We start from the raw sequence: 23,568 nt of genomic DNA, 5'->3' as shown, positions 1-23,568 counted from the left end.
TGTGTAGTTCAACTTCGCCGCCTAGTGCAGAATTTTCTTTGGGCCGGCTCAAACGGTTCGAGGGATTCTCGGGCCCAGGTGGCGTGGGCGACCATGGCATCGGTCTAAGGGAGGGCTTGGGATCATAGACCTAGAGTTCCAGAGTCTGGCCCTTTTGGGCAAGCTAGTAGTCCGCGGGCTCACACTAGGAGAGCAGACCTGGAAGGTCCTTCTACAGGAGAGTCTCCAGGAGTGCAGACCAAGGCTTGGTGGTGATTGGAGGCCATCTTTGAGATGGATCTTCACTACGGCCCAGATCACGCTGCCCAGATCTTCCTTCCTCCGCAGCCTACTTCGTGTGTGGCAAGGCCTCCGCAAGGCCCTAATTTAGAGCCCCCCAGGATGCTAGGAAGAGATAGACCGCCAACCAGTGGTCTAGAACCCCCAGGTCAAAGATCGAGATGGGATATAGATTGGTGAGTGCCCCCACATCCAGTGGGTTGGATGGGAGGCTGACCCTGCTCGCACTATCACGACGTGGCAGGAGGTGTATAGGATGGTGGATTAGGAGGTACTGCAACAGGCATCAAGTTGTCAGCGGGAGTGGAGTTGAGGAGAAGGGAGATTGACATAGCGACCATCATCTGGCATCGGTCTGAGGGGGGGCTTGGGATCGTAGACCTAGAGTTCCAGAGCCTGGCCCTTTTGGGCAAGCTAGTAGTCCACGGGCTCACACCAGGAGGGCAGACCTGGAAGATCTTTCTTTGCAGGAGGGTCTCCAGGAGTGCAAACCAAGGCTTGCTGGTGATTGGAGGCCAGCTTTGAGATGGATCTTCACTACGGCCCAGATCATGCCGCCCAGATCTTCGTTCCTCCGCAGCCTACTTTGTGTGTGGTAGGGCGGCCCTAATTTAGAGCCCTTCAAGATGCCAAGAGGAGATAGACCGCCAACCGGTGGTCTGGAACCCCCAAGTCAAAGATCGGGATGGGATATAGAATGGTGAGCGCCCCCACATCCAATGGGCTGGATGGGAGGCTGGCCTTGCTCAGACTATCAGGACGTGGCAGGACCATGGCTTCTTGCCCCCATCCCCCCCAGACTGCCTTGAGAGGCTTGTATACATGATGCATTCATAACTTTGCATCAGCTCAAGCGAGTCTGTTGAGCATGAGCACTCCTTGTAGTCAGCCTTTTGAGTAATAGAATTGGCCACATTTTATTTGCAAAGAAATATTGTCTGACTTCTTTTAGCATGCATACATTCTTAGAGAGAATGATCTGTCAGAAAAGCTTTTAGCCTGAGCTGTATGCTTAGATCTTTCTGCTGCCTGGCTTTACCTCCAGCTTGTGTAGCAGTTCACGTTCCTCCATTTTCCCTTCTCACATGGTTTGGTGTTACAGCTAGAGATACTATTTGATAGCCTTGTACTTGGCACGTCCTCTGAGCAGATAGCTATGGAGATTTTGGTTGCCTGATGCCTAACCCTGTTTTCCTTTACTGTGCTCTATGCTGTGGGGTGTTTTACTTTAGTTAGCATGGGGATAATTTTCAATGGAAATGAGAACCTGCTCCATTTTCACACCAATCTGCTTCTGCTTACTATCTTTGACATTGAACTTGTGTGTTTTCACATTTGGGTTCTCTGATGATGTCCATTTTAATTGGGCTTACTGTGATGTTTTCTGTTTTCTCATGAATGCCCATGTTCAACTGCAGAATTTAGCATTAAGAATTGTGGAAATATAAGGAGATGCTTATGATTCAGCATGTTGTGATCCTCAAAGAGTTAATATTTGGCCCCTCATGGTATTTGGAGTGCAGATTCCAGAAGATACAGCATTGAGGGGAATACTTTTCAATTAAACAGCTAAAGATTCAAGCTTTTCCCACCAACAGTAGGAAAAACGTTTAGTGATCTCCCCGATGGTTGAGTTTAGGATAAGGGGCAAACATAAGGTGGGGTTAAAAGAAGATAGCAGCTGCTGCACTGTATGGTCACATCTTCAACCTACACTTCACATTATTGTGATGGTATAACTTTTTCTTGTAGCAGAGCACTTCTCACTAGAAGCTCAAGGGACTGAAAAGATGAGATTCTTTATCTTTTCATGGTGATATTAGGGACAATTAAAAGTTTCACGAGATGAAATAAGTGGGCTTTTAACAATAAAGTTGTTACAAAATTACCATGAAAAAAAAAATGTATCGAGGAAACAAACGATAGGAACAATGGTGTCCCTCCATACAGAATGCAGAAACATGGCTCTATGAAGTACGTAAGGTAGCAGGGTATATCCAATTCCCTTAAAGGCAAGGTAGTGTGTTAATATTCTAGCATGCTTTCAAAGCCTTTTCTCCAAACATGTTTTGGTCTAGAAGTATTATTATTTTTTTGCAAATAAAGTGTGGTTAGTTATATTACTTTAGAAAAAAAATCCCCAAATACAAGGAAGTGCTCATGCTCAATAGACTAGTTGGAGCTGATGCAGAGTCACACATATATATCGTGTACAAGCCTCTCAGGGCAGTCTAGGGGGGATGGGGGCAAGAAGCCATGGAGGGGGGGGTGTATCGCCATCTGGGGCTGCCTGCTTGCATCATGAAAAACAGGTCATGGCCGCCCCAGTGCGCATGAAATGAAAATGGAGCTCCTGATGAGCTCGAGACTCGCCTTGCAGCTGGTCCCATCGTCTGCAGAGGGAGTGGATGATGGAGGTCCATAGCTTTGCTTTTTTTTTTTTGGCAAATAAAGTGTGGCTAATTATATTACTTTTAAAAAAACCTGAATACAAGGAAGTGCTCTTGCTCAACAGACTAGCTGGAGCTGATGCAAAGTCACAGATATATCAAATGCACAAGCCTCTCAGGGTGGTCTAGGGGGGATGGGGGCGAGAAGCCATGGAGGGGGGTTGTATCACCATTTGGGGCTGCTTGCCCGCAATACGAAAACATAGGTCCTGGCCGCCCCAAGTGCGCATGAAATGGAAACGTAGCTCCTCACGAGCTCTAGACTCACCCTGCAACTTGTCCCATCGGCGGCAGAGGGAGTGGATGATAGAGGTCCAGAGCTCTGTTAAGGTCGCCTGTCCTGAAAGTCTCTCTTCGCCAAAAGCCTCCTGACACCATGCCTTCCAGATTTGCCATCCAATAAGACTCTCTATGATCTCCCATGCTGTGGGCTCCAGTACATGGCCGATGGGTAGAGCCTCCAACCCGACCACTGTACATGATCCTGCCTCAATAATGAATATGGTGTTCTGCATCCCAGTCTCATATAGAAGGTGACGGCCCTGGCTACTTGCCTGCCAGCAGAAAGCTCCCCATGAAATACATCCAAGGCTAGGTGCTATACGACAGAGGATGCAGCATGCTCCTCCCCACACGAGCTGTGTTGTCTCACACGACCAAAGGCACTGCTTTGGAGTTTCTAGAGGTTGTTGTGTGCAGCGCTTACAACCTCCCTCCTTTTGCATCAGGCTATCCAACTTCCCACTGCCAGGCCTCCATGTGCCACTAGCCATAAGAAATACGATACCCTCCTCAGCCTCCAGCTATCTCGTAGGCAACGCCAAAAGGTCTGTCGGAAAACTTCGTGATGCTGTGCTCCGCCCAGTCCTTGCTACGTGATGGCGCTCAATCCATGTCCTCTTGCATCAATATCTGTCTGTCAATCTTGGTTGTGTACTCCAAGAACCTCGGTGGCTCCTTGGAGACTGCAGTGGCCAGCAATAGCCACTCTCCCGGATACCATATAGCTCATCAAGTGGCATGCCCTCCGATATCCAAAGATGCCACTCCCTGAGCTCCTCCCAGAAGACAAAAGGGTCTAGCCGCCATGTCTTCCCCTGAAGACCAACCACTTGAATCCTCCTCCATGAAAGGGCAACTATCCCCTCATCTTGCTGCCCTCTGTTAAGGGCCAAATGCCCCCCCTTCTGCACGATGAAGAAAGTTCCATTGCACTCCCAGGGGGAGATGTGTTGGTGAAAACCTAGCGGTCCATAACTCCTCGGGCTCTACCCACTCTCATATCGGGGGGTCAAGCCACTCCTAAGGAATTGCTGCATCTATCTCCCTTCTCCTCAAGTCAACTCCTCTTTGACAACCTGATGCTTGCTGCAACACCTCCTTGTCCACCATCCTGTACACCTTCTGCCATGTCTTGATGGTATGAGCTGGGTAGGCCTCCCAACCAGCCCACTAGATGTGGGGGTGCTCTCCAATCTATACCTCATCTCGATCTCTAACCTGGGGGTTCTAGATCACGGGCTGATGGTCTATCTCCTCTTGGCAACCTGGGGGGCTCTGACTTAGGGCCTTACGGAAGCCCTGCCACACACAGAGCAAGTTGCCTAGAAAGGGGGATTTTGGGGGGGGGGGGGGGATTTTTGCCGTCGTAAAGATCCATCTCAGGGATGGCCTCCAATCACTGCCAAGCCTCGGTCTACAATCCTGGAGACCCTCCTACAGTAGGATCTTCTAGGTCTGTCCTCCTAGTGTGAGACCGCGGACTACTAGCTTGCTCAAGAGGGCCATACTCTGATACTTTGGGTCTAAGATCCCAAGCCCTCCCTCTGACTTAAGTCGGATGATGGTCTCCCACGCCACCTTGGACCGAGAATCCTTGGAGCCATGTGACCTGGACCAAAGCAAATTCTGCACTAGCCGGCCAAGCTGAACTACACAGGATGAAGAGAAGCACCAACACAAGGCGATGTACCAAACCGTCACTAGGAGGACCTAGTTAACCACAAGGGCTCTATCTGCTAGGGAAAGGCGAGCAATACTCTAGTAGGTCAGCTTCCTCCAAATAGAGTTAAGGACTGGAAGAAACTGTTGGGCGGGAGTGATGTCAAGTCCCATGTGGAACCCGAAGAAACGGAGAGTCTCCTCTTTGCACACCCATCTAAATCCCAGGTGGACGCCCCACTCCGTGCTAGACTCCGGGTCTGCAAGGAATCCAACCAACTTTCGCCAATTGATTTTTTCTCCCATTGCAATACAAAACACTTCAAGCGCCAGTCTCACTCTCTCTAGCATCAACTCATCGTCCTCTATGTAGAGTGCTGTATCATTTGCATACTTTGAGTCTAAGAGCTATGCCACCTCCCTCGGTTGGAGTTAGAGGCTGCGTAACCCACTCACTCGTGACCTGAGGAAGTGGGACATCGCCTCTGCAAATAGTAAGAACAGATACGGGGCTAGGGGGCATCCTTGTCAGACCAATCTCTCCAGCCGAAACTCCTCTCCTCGCCTACCACCTATGAGAACCCTGCTGGTGGCCGATCTGTAAAGTGCAGCGACCCCGCGGATCCATGCCTAGCGGAAGCCCAACCTCAACATGGTGCCCTCTAGGAAATCCCAATTCATCCTGTCATAGGCTTTCTCAAAATCAAGTAGTATGGCCAGTCCCTGCCCACAATGTTGAGCCCACTATGTCTCCTCAAAGAAGATGAATACATTGTCCAAGGTGTTTCTATACCTGTCTATGTGTTATGAATGATGTGTGGAAGCACAGGGCAAAGTCGCCTACCAATCATCTTTACCAGTGCCTTATAGGCTACTGACAATAAAGTGATCGGTCTCCACTAGGATAGCTCCAACTCATCTACCCCTTTGGGGAGGATACTGATGAGGCCTACAGAGAGACTCCCTAGCATCTGTCCTAAAGTGAAAATCTCCTTGAAGGCCAGGAGCAGGGGATCCTTCACCACCTCCTAGTAGATAATGAAAAAGACCTTGGAGAGGCTATCCTCTCCTGGGCATTTTTGCCCATCCTGTGTATAAAAGGCCTCCTCTAGTTCCTTCTCTGTGAAGGGGGCTAGGAGCAAGCGTCCCATCTCCTCTGTGACGAGGGACAAGATGTGATCCCAAACCTATTGTCTACATCGTTATCCTCTTGTTGAGGCTGTCTCTTGCTAGAAAAGGCGTCTGTAGTAGTCGGTAGCAATCTCCATCACCTCGTTTGGGCTAGAACGAGTCCTCCCATACTGATCTCGAAAGCTACATATCTACTCTCCTGAGGTGCGGAGCTGATGTGCCTAGAAAACATTTCTGCACATTGTGTCTTTCTTCTGCGCCTAGAAGGCTGCTCAGGTGTGGAATGAGAACTCCGAGCGCTTGTCCTCTAGACCGGCGATGGCTACTTGTGTACGCAGCTCTTGTGTGTGGAGGTGGGATCCCTCGGTGCTACCTGTAGTAATCTCTACCTGGTTGCAGGGTCCCGTCGGAGTGCTCTCTACTCCTGCTAGCTCTGCTTCCTGGCCTGTAGAACTACCTCTTAGTAGATATTGCTCGACTCAGCTGGGACCTCAGCAACCTCCTTCGTGATCCGGTCCCTCTTGCCCCCACTCTCTGGTCCTGATCTGCTCAATATGTCTCTTCACCTCGTCCCTTCTATAGATCGGAGTTAGCGATCCAACAAGGTCGTATGTCTAGGGCAGATGCTGAGAGATCAAGTGTGAGGAGAACCGGACAACATGGTGCCAGATGCTGAGAGATCAAGTGTGAGGACAACATGGTGCCCGCTAGCTGCCCTACCTGGCCTCCACGAGAGCATCCTCACTCTCACACATAGAACCTGTCCAACCGCTGTAGTAGGACTCCACCTAGCCGCCTGTATTCCCACGAGTAGTCCAGCGACCTCTCCCTCCTATGAAAGGCAAGGTCTCTCCAAGCATCACATGCTTCTACTGCCAGTAGAAAGATCTCGCATGCCTCCTACTCCTCCTGAGCCATGCCCTGGTAGTTTTTGCCTTTGCCTTGCTGGTCCTCTAGAGCCTCCAGGTTGTTGAAGTCCCCTCCAACAATCCAGGAGTCCACCTCTGGGAGTCCAGCTACGATCTCCACCCAGAACCTACTGTGTTGCCTCACCTCAATGGGGGCATAGACATTGAGGACTACAAGTCCAATGATCTGCTAAGATCGCTTGTATTGAAAGTTTCTCTCCCCAAAAAACCTCCTGACACCACGCCTTCCAAATATGCGATCCAGTTAGACTACCTATCACATCCCATACCTCAGAGTGGTCTGGTGTGGACTCCAGTACTTTGCGGATGGGTAGAGCCTCCAAACCTACCACTGCACACGACTCTACCTAATAATGAATATCGTGTCCTGCATCCCAGCCTCATACAGAAGGCGACGGCCCTGGCTAATTGTCCGCTAGCAAAAAGCTCGCCATGAGATACATCCAAGACTGGGTGCTATACGGCGGAGGATGTGGCATGCTCCTCTCCACACAAGCTGCGCCGCCTCACATGACCAGAGGTAGTGCTTTGGAGTTTCCAGAGGTTGCTGTGTGCAGCGTTTACAACCTCCCTCCTTCTACATCTGGGCTAACCAACTTTCTACCGCCAGGCCTCCATGTGCCACTAGCCATAAGAAATATGATACCCTTCTCGGTCTCCAGCTATCCCATCGGCGGTACGTGTCTGCTAAGTACCTACTATGTGAGGGCACCCAATCCATGTCCTCCTGCATTAGTACGTGTCTGCCAATCTTGGCCGTGTACTCCAAGAATCTCGGTGGCTTCTTGGCGACTGCAGTGGCCAGCCATAGCCATTCTCTTGAATCCACTCCAGTTCATCAAGTGGCCTACCCTCCCAAATCCAAAGGCGCCACTCCTTGAGCTCCTCCCAGAAGACATAAGGGTCCAGCCGCCATGTCTTCCCCTGAAGGCCAACCACCCGAATCCTCCTCCATGAAAGGACAACTATCCTCTCATCCTGCTGCCCTTTGTCAAGGGCCAGATGCCCCCCATGGTGAAAAAAGTGCCATGTGGAGCGCCGCCCACTCTATGTGCCATGTGGACCGCCACCCACTCTACATGCCATGGGGATGGCCACCCACTCTATGTGCCATCCGTAGGGGGATACCTGTTGGTGAAAGCCTAGCCGCCCATACGTCCCTGGGCTCTACCAGCTCTCGTATGGGAGGGGCAAGCCACTCTTAGGGTATTGTTGCGTCTATCTCCCTTCTCAACTCAGCTCCTCTTTGGCAACTTGATGCTCACTGTAGCACCTCCTTGTCCACCATCCTGTACCCCTCCCATCATGTCCTGATGGTAGGAGCCGGGCCGGCCTCCCACCAGCCCACTAGATGTGGGAGTGCTCGCCACTCTATACCCCATCCCGATCTCTGACTTGGGGTTTCCAGATCACCAGCTGGCAGTCTATCTCCTCCTGGCAGCCTAGGGGGCTTTGAATTAGGGCCTTACAGAGGCTCTTCCACACACAGGAAGCAAGCTATATAGGAAGGGGAATTTGGGGGGGTTGATCTAGGTTGTCGTGAAGATCCATCTCAGGGATGGTCTCCAATCACGGCCAAGCCTCATTCTACAATCCTGGAGACCCTCCTGTAGTAGGACCTTCGAGGTTTGCCCTTGTGGTGTAAGGCCTCGGACGACTAGCTTACCCAAGAGGGCCATACCCTGATACTCTGGGTCTAAGATCCCAAGCCCTCACTCTGAGCGATACCGGATGATGGTTGCCCATGCCACCCTGGTCCTGGAATCCCTGGAACTGTCTGACCCAGACCATGTTGAGACTCAAGCTCATTTGTCTTTTGTCAGTTGTTTACCTTAGTGAATAAGGTTAAGTCACACTAACTTAACCATGATTAGATTTAGGTCAGTTTATCTTTGAGTGTGGATTGTACATACAGAAGACTGGTGAGTGACTGTGTGGATTAATGTAGAATGAACTGAAGGGAGCTGTCTGCTACCCTTGGTCCTGAGCCTTTGTCTACCACTTCTCTCTCTCAGAATCTTAATATGGTATCAGAGCTTGACGGCCTCATGGCTGTGGCCTGAGTTAGTGTGGGCAGAGATGATAGCATGCCAAACAAATGTGTTCACTTTGGGGGCTTTGGTGAAGACCTCACTAGCCTTAGGTAAGCTTCCACATGCGGAAAACATTCGGATGAGGTGGCTTGCCAGAGAATCAGAGAGCGCGACATGAAGGCGGCAGCACGCATCGACTGAAGTGTAGGAACCATTCTTATTCATAAGCCAGGATGATTCATTGCCATGGCACAGGAAACCTGTCAAAGCTCAAGCCAGCTAACATGTGAGAAGAATTCTTAGTCGTAGGCTGCACATGTGCCGAATTGTGATGCGAGAGTACTCAGAGGATCAGCAGGGCATTTGACGAAGAACAGGCTGCCATTCGCTCTTCCCTGGTCGCATGGAGAGATGGATTCGCCAACAGCAGAAGCCTGCTGCTCGTCAGGAAGCCTTGCCGCCTTGTGGAATCGAAAGCTGCCATTTTTTTACTACTGTCTGTGCTTCCTCCGAGTTTGCAGAGATGGAAGTGGTCAAGTTTTGACAAGACCTCATTGTAGAGCTTGGAAAAGATAACAGCACTGCAGAGGATAAAATGTAATTGCAGTCATTTGCCAAGGCTATTTAAGAACAACTTCCGTGAAGGTACTGTGGCACCTTCAAAGCAGCAGAAGGCTGCAGCAATGGCTTGAGCAGTATATTCATATTGAATGGAGGAATCAAGTCAATGTCAGGGATCACTCAGCTTAACAAGCTGTGTCATATTGCTATCTGGTTTTAATACAAACTGAAAATTTATGTGACAATGAAGCTTGATGTCTATAGCTTTGGGATGGTTCTGTTAGAATTGATCTCTGGAAGAAGAGATGATTGACAGTTCTCAATCTGCTGCAGAGCATAATCTCGTCTCTCGTGCCATTATCTGTTATAACTTCGAAGAGCCTTGGTGCAAATGTCTGCTAATCAGCAAGAGTCGTATGCTTTACAGCTATTTAAGCATGTATGGGTGTGTACTTTGGAGAATAACCATCAGTATTCAATATGGACAGCAAGAAAGAAATGCTTCAGTTTTTTTCTGTGGACTATGAAAACAATTCAGCAAGTTATGTTTACCTTCTGCAACAAGTCCTGAGCAGTAAATTCAAGGGTACAATTGGTATCAATATTTGAAGCTTGTATTTGGATCATGTTTGCAGCTGCAGTCAGTTGAAGGAATACTGAGTATTTACTTCCTACATGTATTGGATCTTATGCAGTCATATAGGCTGAAATCTGTGCAGTTTTTTTTGGAATTGAATGTACTTGTGGAGTTCAAGGGTGCTCATCACAGATGTCGGTAGTGTGGCACTAAATGGTCAGTGATAGACGTGTGCATACTCAAGAGCATTGTATGCTCAAGCTTGACTTCTATGAGGCTGATTTGACAGACTACTGATTGCAGTAAAAACTGGTTGTACTGCAGATCATGGAAGTGTATTTCCTGCTGGCATTTTTGGAAAATTGACTGGTTTTGCAAAACTTAAGGCTTTAAAATGGCAAACACAGGAGAGAAGGATACTATCACTCAGATAGTTGGTGAGAAGCTGGACTATAACAATTTCGTTCTATGGAAATTCAGGATGTCTAATTTTTTAATTGGAAGAGGCTATTGGGACCTAGTCACAGGTCTTGAAGATGAGCCCAAGCTACCGGAAGATAGACCTCCAACACAAGATCAGTTGAAGGCACATAGGACTTGGTTGGAAAAGGCCAGCAAGGTCTTGCATTGGTTGTCACTATGTGTGTCAGACACAAAGGCTATGCAAATTGCAAATTGTACTTCCCCAAAAGCTGCTTGGGACTTATTGATGAAGAATTATGGGCATGTCACTCATGCAAGAAAGACACAACTGAAGCAAAAGTTCAGCCACATATCCAGAAATGGAAGGTCTATTGAGGACTATGTCAGTGAGATCAGATCCATTGCAGAACAACTAGGATCAATTGGAGCTGAAGTTGAGGATGATGATTTGGTAGCTACTACCCTCCATGGACTTGGACAGGAATATAAGCAGTTTGATACTTCCATTTCAGTGCGTCAGGAGCAGCTTGACTTTGATGAACTTGTAGCACTTCTTTTGCATGAAGAAGTGAAACTTGGACTTAATACAAGTTCCAGTGGGTCTAAAAACAGTAGGGATAGTGTCTTCTACTCAAATCAAAGGGGTAGAGGTGGAAGAGGAAGATCAAATTTTCGAGGAAGAGGTACTGGAAATGTTTATGTAGCCCGTGGATAGCAAGCTACTGGATGGCAAAATAGGCAGCCTCAAGCAAATAGAGGTGCCTCAAATGCTCGTGGAAGAGGAGGTTATTCACCTAGAGGAAGAGGCACTTGGCAGCAGCCTCAAATGAGTTATGGACAGCAATCAAATGCAAATAAGGATTGCCATTATTGTGGCAAATATGGGCATGTAGCTAAGGATTGCTACAAAAAGCAGAATGATCAGAGAGCAAGAGGGAAGCAACATGGTAATTATGCTTCTTCTAGTGGTATGCAGGAGGATGACAGATTGTTTGCAATGCAACATGTGAAGAAAGGGTTGCCTATACACGGCAAAGCAGATGATGTATGGTATATAGACTCAGGGGCATCTAACCACATGACTCCTCATGAAGAGTGGTTTGACACATTGGTAGAAGGTGCTCATGGATATGTTTGCACAGGGGATGATACACAACATGACATTATGCATACAGGTACTGTTCCCTTGATGATGCATGGTGACAGGAAAAAGAGTCTTTATGATGTATTGCATGTACCCTCCATAACCAAAAACTTGCTTTCTATGGGACAAATGGCTGAACAAAATCTACAAGTTAGATTCAATAGAGATGGATGCTACATTGAAGAGTATGGTCAAGGATGCAAACTCATTGCTAAAGGCAAAAGAAATGGCAGGATGTTTACATTGGCTATGAAAATTCCAGCACTGAATGCTGCTATGTACTCACATGAAAATACTACAATAAGGGACATTGAGATATGGCATAAAAGGATTGGACATGTAAATGTTCAAAAGTTGAAGAATATGCAGCATAAACAAGTTGTACTTGGACTTCCTAAGTTCAAGCATGTGGAATTGGGACATGTATGTCAGTCTTGTCAATTTGGAAAGCAATCAAGGCTTCCATTTATGAGGCATGTAAGCACTACTACTAGACCATTACAGCTTGTACATTCTGATGTATGGGGACCCTCACAGAATGCATCTCTTGGGGGATCACGTTACTATGTGTCATTCATAGATGACTATAGTAGGTACACATGGTTGTATGTGCTAAAGCACAAGAGTGATGTCATGGATGTTTTTCAGGATTTTAAGAGACATGTGGAGAAAGAATTGGCTTGCTATATCTCATGCTTGAGATCTGATAGTGGTGGAGAATATGTTTCTAAAGGCTTTGATTACTTCTTGGCAGCTCATGGAATTAAAAGGCAATTGACATGCAGGTACACACCATAACAAAATGGTGTGGCAGAAAGGAAAAACAGGGTGATCGTGGAATCGGCTAGAGCCATGTTGAATGAGAAAAGCCTACCAAATGCATATTGGGCAGAGGCTGTAATGACTGCAGTGTATGTCATGAATCGTACACCAACAGCAGGTATACATGAGGTGACTCCTTATGAGAGGCTTTATGGGATAAAGCCAGACATCAGCCATCTTAAGGTTTTTGGATGCTTGGCATATGTACATGTTCCAGATGAAAAGAGGAGCAAGCTCGATCCAAAGGCAGAAAAGGCCATTTTTATTGGGTATGCACAAGATAGGAAAGCGTACAAATGCTACAATCCTTCTACTCATGAGACATTGATCTCAAGAGATGTGGTATTTGAGCTGAAATCATGGCATGAGAAGAAGATCACTGTGATGAATGATGAGGATGGCTATCACGAGCCTTATGTACATGTAGGTACAAATGAAAGTGCAGAAATTTCTAGGCCTTCTAAAGATGTTACTACATCAGTTAGTCCTTGGACAGGTAGATTGAGGACTTCAGCATCTTTGTCCACTGACACGGGTATGTCAGTGAGGGGGAGAGATGTGGATAAAGGCAAAGGAAAACTTGATGATGTTACTGGGCCACTCACCTGTGGTTATGATTCACTTGGTACTTACAGCTTGGATAGTGAGTCTTACTCCTGGTGTGAGACATAGATATATACCACCTCATGAGAGAGGAGAGTCTCATACTGCACCTTAGTTGAGGAGATCAGAAAGAGTCAGGAAGCCTATGGATAGGCTTACATACAGTAGTTACACAGTGAGACACTATGCATATATGGCAAAAGTCACTAGCTTCAAGGAACCCACAAAGTTTTCTGAAGCTATTTTGGATGATCATTGGTGTAAGGCAATGGATGAGGAATATTCAGCATTGGCTGAAAATGACACTTGGGATTTGGTTGAATTGCCTAAAGGAAAATTGGCTATTGGTTGCAAATGGGTATACAAAGTGAAATGCAAATCAGATGGCACATTAGAAAGATACAAGGCAAGACTTGTGGCAAAAGGGTATGCACAACAATATGGTCTTGATTATGAGGAAACATTCAGTCATATTGCTAAAATGGCAACCGTGAGGACAGTGATTGCTTTGGCAGCATCTAAAGGATGGAGTATGTATCAGATGGATGTGAAGAATGCTTTTCTCAATGGTGATTTGGTTGAGGAAGTATACATGGATCAGCCCGAGGGCTATACACATCCAAATTTTCCTCCATATGTGTGTAGACTGAAGAAAGTGTTATATGGGCTGAAGCAAGCACCTAGAGCTTGGAATGCTAAGATAAGTGCATGCTTGCAAAAACTTGGTTTTACTATGGGCAAGGCTGATCATAGCCTATTCACAAAGAAGACAAGAGCTGGTTATGTAGTATTAGTCATCTATGTGGATGACTTAATCATTACAGGTGATGATGTCACAGGAATTGGAGAGATCAAGGAAATGTTACATGCTGAATTTTAGGTCAAAGATTTGGGAGATCTGAAGTATTTCCTTGGGATTGAGGTTATCTCTACATCTCATGGTACTTGGTTGTTGCAGAAGCAGTATGCACAGGATATGTTAACAAAGTATGGTGTGTTGGATTGCAAAGCATTGAGCACTCCATTGGAACAAAATGTTAAGCTACTTGCAAATGTTGGACATGAGATTGAGAATGTCACTATGTATAGACAAATGGTGGGTAGCCTGATTTACCTTACCATTACTAGACCGGATCTGAGCTATTCAGTTGGACTGATTAGTCAGTTCATGCAGAAGCCTATGAAGCCACACTTGGATGCAGTGAGGAGGATCTTGAGATATGTAAAGGCTACATCAGATTATGGTCTATTCTATGAGCATGGTAAGCCTTTGGAGCTTACAGGATATACAGATGCTGACTGGGCAGGAAGTACCTATGACAGGAGATCTACTAGTGGGTATGCATTTTCCTTTGGTAGTAGTATGATCAGCTGGAGCAGTAAGAAGCAACCTACAGTTGCACTCTCTAGTACTGAGGCAGAGTATAGAGGTGCTGCACTAGCTGCATGTGAGGCAGCATGGCTCATGAAGCTTCTTGATGATTTAGGCATGCAAGAAGTCAGGCCTGTCACACTCTATTGTGACAACATGAGTAGTGTGCTCCTAGCCAATAATCCTGTCTATCATGCTAGGACTAAGCACATTGAGGTACACTATCACTTCATCAGGGAAAAAGTGATTGCAAGTGACATTGATTTGGTCCACGTGAGGACAGAAGACCAAGTTGCAGATATCTTTACCAAGTCATTGGGTAAAGATAAGTTTGTGTATTTCAGAGAGTTACTTGGAGTCAAGTATCCTACTTGAGCTTGAGGGGGAGTGTTGAGACTCAAGCTCATTTTTCTTTTGTCAGTTGTTTACCTTAGTGAATAAGGTTAAGTCACACTGACTTAACCATGATTAGATTTAGGTCAGTTTATCTTTGAGTGTGGATTGTACATATAGAAGACTGGTGAGTGACTGTGTGGATTAATGTAGAATGAACTGAAGAGAGCTGTCTGCTACCCTTGGTCCTGAGCCTTTGTCTACCACTTCTCTCTCTCAGAATCTTAATAGACCAAAGGAAGTTCTGCACTAGACGGTGAAGTTGCACTACGCAGGATGAGGAGAAGCACCAAGATGATGCAATGTATCAGGCCATCGCTAGGAGGACATGGTTAACCACAAGGGCTTGGCCTCCTAGTGAGAGGTGAGTCGTGCTCCAGTAGGTCAGCTTCCTCCGAATAGAATCGAGGATTAGAAGAAATTGTTGGGGGGGATTGATGTCGAGTCCCACCTGGAACCCTAGGTAACAGATGGTCTGCCCACTGCTTACCCATCTAAATCCTAGGTGGACGCCCCACTCCGTGCTAGAGTTTGGGTCTATGAGGAAACCAACTGACTTTCGCCAGTTGATTTTCGCACCCGCTGCAAAACAAAACACCTCAAGAGCTAGCCTCACTCTCTCCAACATCAACTCATCGTCCTCTATGTAGAGTGTTGTATCATGTGCATGCTGTGAGTCCAACAGCTTCGTCTCCTCTCTCACTGGAAGTTGGAGGCCACATAACCCGCTCACACGTGACCTGAGGAAGTGAGACATCACCTCTGCAAAGAGTAAGAATAGGTAGGTCAGGGGGTAGCCCTACCTGACCAATCTCTCCAGCCAAATCTTCTCCCCTCGCTTGCCACCTATGAGAACCCTATTGGTAGCTGATCTGTAAAGTGCGGAGACCCCGCAGATCCATGCCTGGGGGAAGCCCAATCTCACCATGGTGCCCTCTAAGAAGTCCCACTCCACCCTTTCATAGGCTTTGTCGAAGTCCAGGAGTAGTATGGCTAGACCCTGACCACTGTGCTGGGCCCAGTCTGTCCCCTCAAAGAAGGTGAATACATTGTCCCGGATACTCCTATCCTAGACAAAGCCTGTCTGTGTGTCATGAATGATGTCTCGAAGCATAGAGCAAAGTCGCCTACCAATCATCTTTGCCAGTGCCTTATAGACCACTTACAATAAGGTGATCAGTCTCCTTTGGGATAGCTCCATTGGGCATGAGAAAGCTGAAAGTGAATGGCTCTTTTTCTCTTTCCTGTCGCTCCCAAACTACCAGTTCTGCGTGGAATCTTGTAGGAATGTCATCAAGGCATGGTGGGAGGGGCGCGGATGGCTGTACGACTGGCTTGGCCCTTAGTTGCTTTCTGGTTTCTTCTACTCATTTTTTCCTTCTTTCCCTGAGCGCAGCTTGTCTTTCCACAGATATGTCGAATGGTTGTTGCTCTTGGGAATGCGGCGAGGGGGGCTGTGAGATCACCTCTCCCCCTTTGGGGAGGAGATTGATAAGACCTAACGAAAGACTCCCTAGCATCTGTCCTCAAGTGAAGATCTCCTGGAAGGCTAGTAGTAAGGGGTCCTTCACTACCTCCCAGTAGGTAGTAAAGAAGGCCTTAGAGATGCCATTCTCTCCCGGGCATTTCTGCCCATCCTATGTATGGAAAGCCTCCTCTAGTTCCTTCTTTGTGAAGGGGCCTGGGAGGGAGTGTCCCATCTCCTCTGTGACGAGGGATGGGATGTGATCCCAGACCTGCTGTCTACATTGTTGTCCTCTAGCTGAGGCTATCTCTTGCTAGAAAAGACGTTTGTAGTAGTCGGTGGCAATCTCTATCACCTCCTTTGGGCTAGAACAAGTCGTCCCATACTGATCCTGAAGGCTGTGTATCTGCTCTCCTGAGGTGCGGAGTTGGTGCACTTGGAAAAACTCCCTGCACATGGTGTCCCCCTTCCGCGCCTAGAAGGTTGCTGAGGTGCGGAATGAGAACTCCGAGCACCTGTCCTCTAGGCTGGTGATGGCTGCTCGCATGTGCACCTCTTGTGCGTGGAGGGTGGGATCCCCTGGTGCGTCCTATAGTAATGTCTGTGTGGCTGCAAGGTCCTATCGGAGTGCTGTGTTCTCCTCCTAGATTTGCTACCTGGCTTGTAGGGCCGCTCCTTGGCAGATATTGCGCCACTCAACTAGGACCTTTGCAACCTCCTCTACGATCCGGTTCCTTCTACCCCACTGTCTGGTTCAAATCTGCTTAATCTATCTCTTCACCTCATCCCTCCTATAGATTGAGTCAGGAATTCGATACGATTGTATGTCTAGGGTAGAAGCTGGGGGATCAAGTGTCGAGAACCAGGCAGTGATTGAACAAAGTGGTGACTGCCAACTGCTCTATCTGGCCTCCATGAGAGCATCCCCACTCTCCCACATAGAACCTATCCAACCGCTCCAGCAAGACTCAACCTAGCCGCGTGTATCCCCAAGAGAAGTCTAGCGACCTCTCCCTCCTATGGAAAGCTAGGTCTCTCCAAGCATTGCGTGCTCCTACTGCTAGTAGAAAGTCCTCCCATGCCTCCTGCTCCTCCCTGGCCATGCCCTTGTAGTTTCTGCGTCTACCCTACTGGTCCTCTAAGGCCTTCGGGTTGTTGAATTCTCCTTCAGCAATCTAGGAGTCCACCTCTTGGAGTCCTGCTATGTGGCCTAACCTTAGTAGGGGCATAGACATTGAGGACTCCAAGGCACGAGTCTCCAACATCCAATCTGATCCATAGAACCCCTCTGCCACTATCGTCCTGTGGTCTCATACACAAGCGGTGATACTCGAGCCAATAGAGGTGCATACGCCTCCACTCCTGCCATGGGCAGTGATGGTGTGCTCCCAATAAGTGGGTGAACTGCTCGGGAGAACCTTCCCTACCCTCTTGGCCTGGGCGGAAGTGAGCTTATGCTCCTATAGAAGTAAGATGTCGATCCGTCTAGCAAGGGCAGCAGGCTGCAGCTCCGGCCGAACAATCAACTCCCTGGAACCAAGTGCTCCACTATAGTGGAGGCTATTCACATTCCAGGATGCAAGATGTAAACTCATAGAGGGACCTGTAACTGACCGAACAAGCATCTGTTTGGTGTGGAAGCTGTTGATGAAGAAGAGGATCTATGAGGCATGCGGATAACTCTATTCCCCCATGGTAGCCCTCAGGACCGTGGGGGTGATGGATTCGCCTAGTGGTACCACCAAGCGCATCTATCAACCAGGCTGAGAGGTGAGACTCTATACACTGGTAGTAACGGGCCGCTTGTGCCAGGGGCCACTCGATCACATCCATCGGATCTCTCCACTGCAGAGGGGCTCGAAAGATAATGCTCAGATGTGGGACCTCAGCCCTAGCCCACCAGTTAATATCCATCATGCAACATGGCCATTGCTGGGAATAAAGTGCCAATCCACCTTCTCCCATCCACTGGGAAATGTGATCTGCTACCTAGCTCTTCACCTCCTCCTGTATCTGAGGAGTCGTACAGTCTTCTGTGTGAGAGGTCTAAAGGAAGAAGGTGTAGTTTGGTCCATCCGGTGGTGCAAGTAGGTGTGCCTTGCCGCTGCTTGACTTGTGTACCACAAAGATTCCCACCTCTAGGGGTAGTGGGAACTCTTTGCGCTCGGCAACTCTCAAGTAAGACCATGGTCCACTACGCGAAAAAACTCTTGTGGTAGCAGTTGCGCTTGTCTCTGGAAAATGTGATGAGCGGCATGGACGGATGAGCTGGTGGCTGTGTGGGGAGGGAAAGGGGGGCTAGATTGTTGGTGAGTGGAAGATATTGGCATATAGGGCTCCTCACCTCCTGTGGGGGAGGTTCCACCTGTGCTGGGTTGGGATCAGGGGCGCTGGTCGGCAAGGGTGATGATGGGGAGAGAGAGGATCTAGGGATGGTGGGGTGGTCTGATATACGGAGGGTGTGGGGGCGGGCTAGTAGCTCTGGAGAGGGGGGATTATGGACTAGGGTTGGGGGGGGAACCGTGGGGAGGGGGAGAGGTGGGCGATATGGGCCCTTGGGTGAGGCGGCCTGTGACGCCTTCGTGGGGGGTAGATGTGGGGTGATCGGTAGCTTTGGAGAGGAAGGGCTGTGGACTAGGGTTGGGGGGTGGTGGGGGATGTGGGCCCTCGGGTGAGGCAGCTTGTGATGCCTCTGTGGCAGGTGGATGTATAGGCCTTTGGTCTTGTCGAGTGGGGTGGGAAGGGGGGCTGCGTGGTGCTCTATCGGGAGGGCGAGGCTCGCCCTCCTGCACCCTGCTGGCGTGTGGCTGTGTCAAGGGGCTGACTGCGACCCCCCCCCTGCGGTCTCCCTCTCTATTGTCTCTGGATCCGTGTAAAGCTGTCCGCGTCCACCTATGGGCCTGTTAGCGAAGCTGCCTTAGCTCCGAAGTGCGTACATTTTGCCACCAGATGCCCAAATTCATGGCAACGCAGGCATTGCCCTAGCTGCCTAGTCACAATGACTTGCTGCTTGAAGGAGTATCTACTTGCCTCAATCTCTAGAAAGTGTGGTATATTCTTTGACTCTTTCATTGCCACCTGTACCTTTGGGACTTCTGCGGTTGTCGCTGCGTCTGCGAAAGAGGCAGGAAGGATAGTGCCGAAGAGCCGTCCAAAGTTTTCCAGAAGCTGGCGATACTCTATCGCTAGTCCTGAGAAGAGTAGGGTGACCGGGTGTCTAAGGAAACTGTTGTGGAGCACGAATGCCTCCATTGTGAATCCACTATACTAGGGAACCATATGGATGACCCCCCTCATGGAGGCATAGGGTGAGCTAGCCAGTAGGTCATATTGGTGAGTGAAAATGAGCGACCGAGGACATGATGCTACGTGAAGTCAAGTGGGTAACACATGCAAATATCATTTTTTGTCTTTCTAACACTTACCCGTAGCAGGAGTCGGATTGATAAATGGAAATCCCAAGTGGTACCATGCATGTTTGACATGTGGTTGTGATATTTCAATTTTGAGACACGTGCTTGTATTCTCGTTTCCGATTTTGAGTCCCTGAGTGGAATTTTACGTGGTAAGGGGCATGTTTGCCATGTAGCAATCAAGGGGAAGCAAGGAGCAACTTGGAAAAATAAGGGAAAAAGCAAAAACGTGAGTAGTTTTTTTGAAAAAAGAGAAGTGTTCGACGCAAGACAATCAAGGTGAGAGAGAAATGAAATGAAATGATATATTAATGTCAACAAAAGGCCAAAATTACCTATGAAACCATGAGTTACAATCATGTGTATGATGGTACAACTGTCTGGGCAAAATATGTATGTACTACAAAGCAAAATAAGAAAGGAAACTAACTATAGCTATGTGTAAAACATAGAGCTCTATCTAGTAACAATAAGCTCCAAATGGTACAGTCTCATGTGGGTATAGAGCACCTAGCTCTAGCCCGAGCAATAATCCCCTATATCCGCCTGTGAAGGTGTCATCAGTGTTTGTGCCAAGGCCTAGGACGTCTGGATCGGCTAAGCTGAGCGGCTCAATCAATCAGTACTCCTTGTCTGTGTGCGGACTGTGGTGGCGAGAGAGGCTCTTGTGTGGATTGTGGTTGTAACTATATTGAAGACTTCTGAGTCTCCTTTGCAAAGAAGTCTGTGAGCTGCCTTTGTGAAGGGCCTCAATGTCTTGGGGCAACTGTACTCTTGAGGCGCATGTGACGAAGCCGTCGTATCTCAAGAAGAAAGAGGCCAAGGCATTGTTGATAGGTAAAATCCATGACTCTGGATAGTGGTCCAAATCCGTCTCTAAAGAAATAGTGGAAACGACCACAGACCTCATAATACGCTGGGCAGCGGCAAATATAATGCTCCTATGTATGTGTCTCTAATTGGCATATCTGGCATATGCGCTCCTCTGGTCGGACGGATCTATATCTGCTAGTCTCAATCTCTAGCTGATGTAAGGAGGTGCGCAACTAGCCAATAGTACATCTGATCCCATGGGAAAGGTGGGTGTCCATGTATCTGGGGCGAACAATAAATCCATCATCTGTAGTATAAAGGAAATGCATACGGTAGAAAGCCATCTTTGTCCCTAGTTCCTGCCCTGGCATCAACCATGTCCACCTGATATCCAACTGGTAAGATCCATCTTGATGATCTTGCGGATCTCTAACTTGCTCAAATCAAGAGATCGTGCATCAAGGGAGTACTGGAAGGGGTGTAACTTGTCCATGCTAAAGCCATGCAGCTCAAACCAGGCCGACATCTGTGCATACCAACATAAAGTATCACCCTCTCTAGCAAGCTGCCCAGAGGACTCAAGGGCCAACTGTGCATGTTTGTGTCTGGGTCAGTCCCATATCTGTGTCTTAGAGAGAGAGAGAGAGAGAGAGAGAGTATATTAACGTCTCTAAAAGGCCAATGTGGCCTATGAGACCAAAACAGTACATACAATGATGATGGTGTGTTTCTCATCTAGAACGAGAAGAAAGATGAAGAACATGCCTATAAGACTGAAAAGGAAATGAAATGAAATGAAATAGTGTCCCATAAAGGGAAACATGTCAGTGATCTGAAAGTGAGAGTAGAGAAAGGAAAACCCTCCATCAATGATATGTCTGTTCTCTAGGGAAGTGTATCTCTGCATAGCTAAGGCGTCTTGGCATCTGTCTCCTGTGGCGCTCAATGATGGCTTTAATTTGTCTGTAATGTGGATGTCTAGGCGTTCGTCCGGGTGGACGTGGGCGCCTAGACCGGCTAAGTGCCACTGCTCTATCCAAAGGGACACCTACAGAAGATGAGGTCCAATGATGATGTATTCCTGTAGGCTGTGTGGCAGTAGTAGTGGTATCTGCCATATTCTGTCATGTATCCATGAAAAAGTCAGTGACTGCTCTCTGTCTATGTGAGCTGAGCTGTGGGGGCCTCCTACTCCGTAGAATTGTTGCTCTGCGCCTCTGGAGCTCCAAGAGGAAAAATCCCAAGCATCTCTGATCCTCATACTGCATGATCCGTCTCAGGGGTCCAAAACCCTCTCGAAACAGACAGTGGTATCTACCTCGTATGTCGTAATATACAGTGCATCGGCAGATGTAGTGTTCCTCTATCTCTGGCTCTCTGTCGCATAGTGGGCATATGCGTTCTTCTGTCTGTATACCCTCCCATCTGCCTGTCTCAATCCTCAGGTGGTGGGATGAGGTGCGGATCTGACCAATAGCTGTGCGTAGTCCATGAGGCAGCTGTGTGTCCATGTAATTGGGTCGGGTGATGAAACCATCCTCAGATACCTGGAGGAAGTGGGTCTGGTAGTGTGCCATCCTCGTGCCATGGGGTGAGGGGGGTCGGATCCAGGTCTTCTCCGTATCTAACTTCAGTATGTCTGCTCTGATCACATGGTTTAGCTCTGATCGACTTAGGTCAAGTGTAGGGCAATCCAGGCTATAGTCAAAGGGGGGTAGTCTGTCAATCTGCAGACCATGTAGACGCATCCATGTGCTCATCTGAGCATACCAACAGTGTCTGTCACCGTCTGCTGCTAGTTGTCTAGAAGAGGCCAGGGCTAGCCGTGGGTATCTATCTTGGGGGAGCTCCCATAGTCTATGTATGAAAGTCACTGCCTGAACCAAGGCCTCAGCCACCATGGGTGATGCCCCCAACTCAGCTCTGATAATCTCATGTGGGGTCGAGCTCTTCGCTCGTATCATGCGTGAGATCATCATGACCAGTGGTCTTTCCATATGCTCCCATCCATCATAGTATTCCTTCTCTGGTCCATCCTGGTCTCCCAAAGGCTGTCTCCTCGTGTGAAACAGACTCGGACCCCAAATAGCTGCCCCATATAGGAGTGTGGGTGTAACCAAGGTGTCAAAAAGCCACAGTTTGGTGCGCGGCTCATGGAATTGTATGTGAGCACATTGCCTCTCCAATGCCCCTAAGGCTGCATATGCTTTTGCCAAACGAGCCTCTGATGTCTCTCTCCAAGAGAACTGTGGTCCCTTCAATGTGACCCCCAAATAAACATACTGCCTAACCATCTCCACTGGCTCTCCGTCAAAAGTAAACTGGTGCTCAGCTCTTGTCACCCAAGTAGCTGAAGTGTTAAATACCATAACTTTAGTTTTCCCAAGGTTCACCTTAAGATCTCTATCTCTGCAAAAAGCTGATAATGCATCCAAGTGTCTATTTAGTCCCTCAGGTGAGTCAGATATAAGTACAATATCATCGGCATAAAGCAGTAATGGTATCAGCACTCCAGCTAGGCTGGCTCCGGCCCCACCTGTCCTATCCACATATTCTGAAATTTCATCTATATACAGCCCAAAAAGTGTCGGTGAAAGTGGACAGCCTTGTTTCACCCCAATGGTGCTATTGACTGTATCTGAGATGCCCTCAGGTGTTCGTACTCTGCCTGTCACTGTCTCATATAGGGCATAGATACTCCACTGTATCTCTACGGGCACATCAATGTTTTGCATTCTTTTCATGAGTCTAGCACGTGGCACTGTGTCAAAGGCCTTGCGAAAGTCCACAAAACAGCAATAGATCTTTTTCTTGAATGCCTTGCCTTCTTCAATGATTGCCCTCAACGTAAAGATATGGTCTAGAGTTGTATGTCCCCTCCTGAAGCCAGCCTGGCCTTTTGACCTCAGGCCATGCATCTCGGCCCATTCACTCAACGCTTGTTCCACGATAGAGCCATATATCTTGGCCAGCATGTGTCCAATCATGATAGTTCGGTAGTTACTAGGTAGTGCGGGGTCTCCACTCTTAAAGAGCGGCACAATAATATGGTCTGACCAACAGGTTGGAAATCCCTCACAAACTGCCCTATTAAAGATGTGAGCCAGCGTTGGTGCCAGAATATCACAGGCATGCGTGAAGTGTTCAGCCACTAAACCCTCATGGTCTTGGGCTCTTCCATTTTTCAGCTTCCATATGGCATTCCTCACTTTTTTTTCT

At 48.1% G+C, this 23,568-nt stretch overlaps 1 protein-coding gene across 5 annotated transcripts in view; it reads left to right on the top strand.

The window, feature by feature from the left end:
• LOC148010708 (dynein regulatory complex subunit 7-like) overlaps positions 1-23,568 on the top strand; it is a 358,764-nt gene that overhangs the window by 189,550 nt on the left and 145,646 nt on the right. The gene's annotated exons all lie outside the window — the stretch shown is intronic.

The sequence above is a fragment of the Lygodium microphyllum genome, chromosome 29, assembly GCF_053477565.2.
Source record: "Lygodium microphyllum isolate KBCC chromosome 29, Lygodium_microphyllum_v1.1.10, whole genome shotgun sequence".
Classification (NCBI taxonomy): domain Eukaryota; kingdom Viridiplantae; phylum Streptophyta; class Polypodiopsida; order Schizaeales; family Lygodiaceae; genus Lygodium; species Lygodium microphyllum.
Note: the sequence above shows the minus strand (reverse complement) of the source record. Positions and strands in the feature narration are given on the sequence as shown.